Raw genomic sequence first — 8,305 nt, forward strand, 5'->3', positions numbered from 1 at the left:
CCCCCCCCGCCCCCCGCTCCCCGCGCGCCAGCCCGGCCGCCCGGCTGGCCCGCCGGCATGGGAGGCTCGGGGCAGCGAGCCGAGATTAAATTTTTAAAGTCCTCATCGAAAGAAAAAAATTTGTAGTAATGTATGCTGACAGACTTTAACTAGACTTACTGTGGGAAACATTTTGCAATGTATAAAAGTATTGAATCATTAAGTTGTACACTTGAAACTAATATAATGTTATATGTCAATTATTCCTCAATAAAAAAATAAATAAAATTAAAAAACAATTTGACAAGAAAAGAAATTCTGATAAACTTAAGCTAGTATGACACCTTCTCTATGCTGTGTGAATTTTCTATGCCCTGGTAAAGCAAGACAAATGAAATATCACTCTAATTTTATGTACTATTTGTAAACATAAACATCCATGATATTGTCTAATTTAAAATTGGTGATATTGTAATAAAATAGTTCTGAATCATACTTGTTTCGTAAGCAAAATGTAATGTGATTTTCTAACTTTAGATTTGAACAACGTGTTACCTTGAATTTAAACAAAAAATCAAAAAAACGGCTACGGTATCTTTCTAGCCCTCTGATGGGCACCTGCTGGAGCCCCACCCCTGTCTCTGAAGCCTCTGTCCATGGTCCTACCATGAATCCACCAGCTATACCGCATTCCCTACTGAGCTCCAGCCTCAGAGTGCTGAGTTACATGTTGGAACTGCCTGCAGGGCAGGCCAGTGCCTGTTCTTCCCACAGGCCACCTCTCTACATGAGCACCTCTGTTCTTCTCAGACCTGTGCAGTCTCCAGTGCTGGGATTAGCTTCCCATGAGGACAGGCCTGAAACGAGGACCATCCACCCAGGAACTGACGTAGATGCATATATCCCAGGGAAAGGAGCAGAAAGTCTGCTGCAGGCTCTGAATTGGCTAGAGAACCTTCTGAAAAGGCACTGAAGTGAATCCCCCAGCTGCAGTGGCCACAGGGAGACTGGTGGGAGCAAGCAGGCCAAGGTGTCCTCTCCAGGGAGCTCTGCCAGGGCCTGTCTATGCCCCAGCGACGGCTGTACTGGCTTCAGATCCCAGAGGCTCTGCAGCAGTTGTGCAGGTGAAGAGGGGTCTCAAACAGTAGTCAAGAGCTTCCTGAACAATTTTTCACCCCAATCCCCCCTTTTCCTAATTAAACATTTGGAAGAAAGCTTCCTCACAGAGGATTTTTTAGGTCAGTGAAACTACTCTGTTTAATACTATAATGGTGGATATATGCCATTTACACTTGTCTAAACCCATAGAATGTACAACACCAAGAGTGAACCCTAATGCAAACTATGGACTTTAGGCAATTACGTGTCAGTGTAGTTTCATCAATTGTCGCAAATGTACCACTCTGCTCAGGAATATTGATAATGGGGGAGACTATGAATGTGAGGGGGAAGGAAGTAAATGGGAAATCTCTGTATCTTTTCAATTTTCCTGTGAACTTAAAACTTCTCTAAAAAATAAAGTCTATTTAAGAATTATACATAAAAAAGGAAAATATGGAAAAAAAGGACTTTGCTCCACAAGCTCCCAGGGCACTTGAACAAAGCTCCTTGTAGTGGGTCTACGCACAGTCCTTCACTTTTAAGCCAAAGTGCCCTGTTTTAGGGAAATCATTTTGCAATCAGATCCTAAACTCATGGGGCCTTTTAAATAGCCCCGTTTCATCTTCCTCTTGCCCTCAGACTTCAGACTTTGTATTTCTCATGGAAATACTTACTTCCTATTCCCTCCTGACAAACCTCAAACTCTCTTTTTATTTCACCGTATACATTGACAGCTCATTAAACCCAGTCCAATCCATTAGTTTCATAAAACGATTAATTTCCTCCTAGGAATAAAGGGGAATATTTATATTCTATTTTTCTAGTGTATCAGAGAAAAGAGAAGTTTTTAAAAGTTAGATAATTCACCATAAAAATGCAATGGCATACTTTCTTTCCCTCACTGACTGTTCAGATCCATAACCATGTTGTGCCAGCTTGGCTGTGCACATAAATCATATCTTAAATCGATACATATATTACTTCTAATACTCCTGCCACTGCTCTAATCTAATTCATCATCATCTTTTACTTCTATCCCTACATACTCAAATGCACAACCCTTTCTTCGTCCCTTATTGAATCATTGGTCCTTAAAAAGACAAATGAAACGTATATACCTGAAGAACAAGCAACCTTTGATTCATTATACACAAGTTTTTGAGCAGGGAATATGATATCCACCGTGGCTTTAGCAGACTGCTTTTTGTGGTATGAGTCACTTCAGAGCAGTAATTTGGTGTCATGGTGATAAAGAAGGAGAAGAGGGAAAACATCTTAACATTTCGCAGCAGAAAATGTCTTCCTAAATAACATAAAATATCAAAAGTGCAACAGTGGCTCTGACTATTGCTGGAGCTCCTGATGCATTTAAAATTTAAGTGCAAGTAGAAAATGAAAAAGTCCTTCTGGACCTGTGGTTTTCGATTGTTGGAGATTTTGCACCCCAGGGGACACTCGGCACTGTCTGGAGACATTCTTGAATATCCAGGGGATGCTACTGGCACGTAGTGGTAGAAGTCAGGGATGCTGATAGTGCACTGCAATATATAGGGCAGCCCTTCACAACAAAGAATTATGCAGCCCACAATGTCCATAGTCACATTTGAGAAGCTCTGTTTTAGACCAACCCTCTCATTTTACATATGATGAATCTAAGGCCCAGGGTCTCAAAAGTCTACAGAGAAGCAAGATTTTCCCTCTCTGCCTCATCTGCACAATAGATTATGGTCCTAACAAGCCTTACAATCAAACTATAGGATCCAAACTGCAGGAAAGACATAGGTTTTACAGGAACCCAGGGATTCACCAACATGATAACTAATTTCCTTTTATGGAAATGTTAAATCTCATTGCTTTCCCTCTGTGGAAGAAAAAAAATTACCAAGAAACAAAAACCAAAGTAGGCTGATTTTAGGAGAACGCGATAGCCAAGGGTTTCCTAAATTAAGTTTCTTGCAAGAAACCAAAGAACTCAGAATTTGGAGCTTTCTTCTGGGATAAAAATAAAACTCATATGAGCCTAGGAAAATTTGAATCACCCACTCTTTGGCACCTAAAATTTCACTTACCCTAACAGTGTCTGTAGTGTGTGTGTGTGTGTGTGTGTGTGTGTGTGTGTGTGTGTTAAACCACTAATCTGATTTTTTCACTCCCCTGCTTAAAAAGCTCACCAATGGCTTATCATTGCAATCCCAATAAATCCCTTTTATCAGTGCCTTGAAGACTCTACTGAATCTGCTCTTCTCACCATCTTTTCCCCTTCTCCCCTTTTCTCTACCTCAGAACTTTGAACTTATTCTTCCCTGTAAAGGAAGAGCTACTTCCCCAGATAATTTTATTTTTAGCTCCTTCTCATCATTCATTCAGGCTTTGGCAAAAATGTCATCTCTTCAGGAAAGATCACCCTATTTAAAGAAAGTTACCCTTGTGATTACCTATCATAGTCACTGTTTATTTCCTTCATAACACTTAGAAAATCTAGAATTATTTACACATTGTTTAGTTGTTAACTCTTTCCTCCTACTAGAATGTAGGATTGTGTCTGTTTTGTTCAGTGCTATATCCACTGCACCTAGATGGATCTACTATGGATCTACTATGGAACTTAGTAGAACCCAGTAGGTTTGTTAAATGTATGAATGAGTGAAGTCAGTGCCAATAGTGAGAAAAGGGAAAGAGATTTTAGTGTGAGATTCCAGGGGAAGAGAAAATGTTGGGGTGCGTGTGCAGAATAAGTTCCTCCAGGAACAAAAATGATCAAATAAAGGGGTAAGAATGACTTTGTCGGGAGTGACATCTCTAAGGAGTCAGTCCTGAAATGACAGTCTAAACGAAGCACTACTTAATTCTGAATAAAAGGAACAGTTAAAATAGGGATAGCAGAGATGTTGTTTAAGGGTACAAACTAGTAGATAAGTAAGTCCGAGAGATCTAACACACAGTAAAGGGAATACAGACAACAATACTGTATTATAATCTTCAAATTGGCTAAGAGACTAGATCTTAATTATTTCCACCACACACATAAAAATAATAATTATGTGACATGATAGGGATGTTAACTATAGCTACAATGACAATCATTTTACAATATGTAACATATTAAATCCACGTGTTGTGCACCTTAAATTTACAAATGTAAAAAAAAAATAGTGAAAAACATCTCTTCATCCTTTTAAGATTTCCTGCAGTTCTGTAACTTTGAGTTTATCACTTTCCATAACTCAATGACTTGGGTTCCTACTCTCTAAAATGAGATGACACAAATATCTCATAGACAACACAATCTCATAGAACTGTTGCTAGGATTAAATTGGATGTTAAACACAAAGGGTTTTACTGCAAAGCCTGGTATCTAGTGTTTAATAATTATCATTACTAGTAGTTGGCAATATGGTTTATTAATGGTTTATTGCTGTCTGCTTTCATTTACTTACTATCAGTAACAAAACCAAACAAGAAAACAAAAACAGTTTTTAGGAAACCCAGAAGGAACTGTGTGGCTGTTTCAAAAGTAGCAGCCTAGGGAGAAATGAGGGAATGGCACACGGCTCCAAGCAGAGCCCAAGTGGGATACAATGCAGGGGGAAGGGCTGATGATGGCAGCTAGGAGGAAGAAGGCAGACAAATCCTTTTGGCCTGTGGGAGGGAAGAGGGAAGTGTAGCACAATGGATCCCTCAAAATTTACTGCCCACAGAGGACTAAAGAGTTGGTCTAGGGTTATGCTGGTTGTGGATGGAAAAGGAGAGAGATGTTGAGTTTGAGAGACTTTCTAGGGAAAGAAATAACCAGAATTAGGAGCTAGCTACCTATCTGAAATAGAAAAATAAAGGTGTGAAAAACGAACTTAAAAATACTGCAAAAGTTTGAAATATAAAAGTGTTCTAGACTTTCTAGTTTTTTCTCAAACTTTCCAATTTGTCAATATACGCGCAGCTCCATAACACATATGTTTTTGTCTATTTTTGTGTCTGTTTTATTTTCTTTTTCCCCATTCCTTTTCCTCTCCCTCTGTGTATTTCTATCTCTAGGTCTTTTTAATTCGTTGGTTTTTTTTGGACATTTTGAGTATGTTCTCAGATGGTTTCCATGGGGAATAATAACTAAAGTGAGAGCCATATTCCCTTTCTAGAGGCACTTCTAACATGAGCTTCATGGCTCCATGTGATTAAAATAATCTTTATTTGCTTCCAAATAGTCATGAGGCTGTGTCTCCCACAAGGTCGTAAACAACTTGAAGTAAGAGCATGTGGTATTTGCTTTCCATCCCTGTTGCTGAGTATTGTGTCTGTCTGACATATTGCCAGCATCTAATAAATGAATATGTTGATATTAAATGAATAAGTAGTATTTATTTACTTTCAAAATAGCATCTACTAAAGGACGCAACACAAAGTTCATGAAAGAGAAACTACAGATATATTGAAATGGAAGCAACTTTGCTAACAGGTGGAGGGTCTAACTGACATTCACATTGCCCATTTGGGTATGGCAAATAAACAGTGAAACAACAACCAAACTCCTCAGTAATAAAACATGAAAATTAAAACCAGAGATAATTCCTTTCTAATCAATTAACATTTAAAAACTATTATTGTTCACTGACCTTTAGGGTATTGAAAGAAGAAGAGTCTCATACTCTGATATTGGTAATAAATATTGTTACCCTTTTGGAAAATAAGTAGACAAAATATATCTTGCTTTGAATATGTTCTTTGACCAGAAAATTCTACTTGTAGAAAATGACTCTAAATAAGCAACTAGAAATTAATAAAAGATAGTCTTTACACCTAAAATGTTGAAAACTGAAGCTACCTAAATTTTTAACTTTAGAAATAGAAATATATCATGTACATTCACTGAATATTATATATTATAAATTGTTTGTAAAATGTTTTTAATGACAAAAAAGTGAATATTATTTTAAAGCAATAAAAGACAAGATAAAAATTAAATATTGATTTTGAGCCTATTTGCACATATATAAAATGTATATATATTTCTGTATTTTCTAAATTGTATACAATGAACAATAAGAGAAAAACAAACAAGGATATAAAACTTTAAATAGATTCCTCCCTGGCCCCTATCCCCTTATCAAATTATAAATAGTGAGTGATGGCCCTAGTAGCATAGAGTACAATAATGCCTGCATCTTGGTTCTAATATCATTGTCCAACAAAAGGAACCATTGCTCCTTGGAGAAATGGCTGACCTAGGCCAGGAGCAAGGAGTTCACAAGATGAGTCTGGAGCATACTGTAGTGCCAAAAGTAAAGCAGTGCTAAAAAAATGTATGGGGTTATGTGAAAGGGACACAGGAGTCAACAGAAAGCTGACTCAATAGACAAAGCTAGAACAATTTGAGAAACAAAATAGGGTAGTATTGGATTATAACCCAAAGTATAAACTAAATATCCATGAGTCCATACTGATACAAATAAATGATCAAATAAATAAATAAGTGGGGGAGAATAGACAAATATCCCTTGCAGAAGAATTCCAAATAATTTATACAGATAATCAGCCCTCATAAGAGATAGCATATATCCCCAGACCTTAAAGAGTGGGCTGTGCATAATGACTTCCTTCCAAAGAGTACAGTATGGAAAGAGGAAAAAAAGAGTAACTTGCTAATGAAGAAACTGGATAAACACTACCTCTACTAGGTGATTATGGTCAATATTAATAGTGAAAAATCCTGGTGATAGCATGTATCTTTCCTATGATGTGATAAACATGTTATTTTTTCTTTATGATCTTTCTCTCAAAAAACCATAACTCCAGTCTAATAAGAAGAAAAACATCAGACAGATTACAATAGAGAAGCAACCTACAAAATACTTGACCAACACTACTAAAAACTGTCAAGGCCATCAAAAGCAAGGCAAGTCAGAGAAACTGTCACAGCCAAGAGGAACATAATGAGATATGACAAGTAAATGTAAGTTGCTATCTTGGATGGGATCCTGGAACAGAAAAAGGAAATTAGGTAAAAACTAAGGAAATCTGACTAAACTATGGACTTTGGATAATAACAACATATCAATCATAATATATTAATATTGGTTCATTATTTGCATTAAAAAAAGTACCATACTAATGTAAGTTGTTAATAATGGGGGTAACTGGGTAAGGGAGTTCTATGGGGAACTCTCTGTACTATCTTCCCAAGTTTTCTATAAACATAAAACTGTTCTAAAAACAAAGTCTATTAAAAAATAATTTGTGGTTTTATGTTAAATAAGTCCTTTATCCAAATGAACTATCAAGTATGACACATCTCAAAAGAATCACCTTCCACATATATTTCCTTAGGAAAATCCTAGAAAAAAATGCTCTACCAAACAAAGGGTGGCAAATAAGAAAAAAGGAAAAATGGAATTTAAGACAAAGGAGACAACAAAGCAATTCCTAAGCTGATGGCATTAGAAAATCCTAAGACAAGTCTGGGTAGCCAGTGTAGACAGCAACCAGTCCAGACCTTCATGGAAGGACAGAGGTAGAGGTAGAAATAGTCATGGCTCCAAGAAAAAAAAATTGATTTGTTATTTTACATGTATGCATGTATATAGAAAAAAAAATTTAATTCACATTAATGACATTTATACAGAAAATTAAGGAACAAAAACAACAATATAACCATAGGCAATTATTTCCTACAAGGAAAAGAAAAGGTTTCACAGAAAAGGAAATATGAAAAATATTACCATAGTCATGATAATGTAACATATGGAAATACAGTATTTTATCTAAAGGTTATGCAGTTATCCCCCACTTTACCAAAGTTTACTTTATGCCACTTTGCTTTTACAAAGGACCTACATTAGTACCTGTTTTTGCTGAACCATAGAAGTCATGAGAAGATTTTCGCTTTTACCAAAAAAAGGCCAAAAGTGAAATAAGCATTCGGCATTTGTTTTGCAGCAACCCCGTATAGAGGCATCACATGCCCTGAGCAGTGAGAGTGATATCACCAAGCACCTTCCCCAGGTACTATTCTCAGCATCTTGTATCAAGCTATCACAGCTTTAATGTGTGTGTGTGAGCATCTATACTTTATCTCGAATTATTTTGTGTATCCGTTAGCAAGATGTGGCCTAAGGTAATTGCTTCTTTACTTTATGCCATTTAGGCTTATGACAAATTTCATACGAATGCTCTACTTTTGAAGAGCAGGGGAAACCTGTAACTATATTTCAAGTGTGGAGGAGGCAGATTGTAT

Source organism: Leucopleurus acutus, assembly GCF_964270905.1.
Source record: "Leucopleurus acutus genome assembly, chromosome: 4".
NCBI classification, from domain to species: domain Eukaryota; kingdom Metazoa; phylum Chordata; class Mammalia; order Artiodactyla; family Delphinidae; genus Leucopleurus; species Leucopleurus acutus.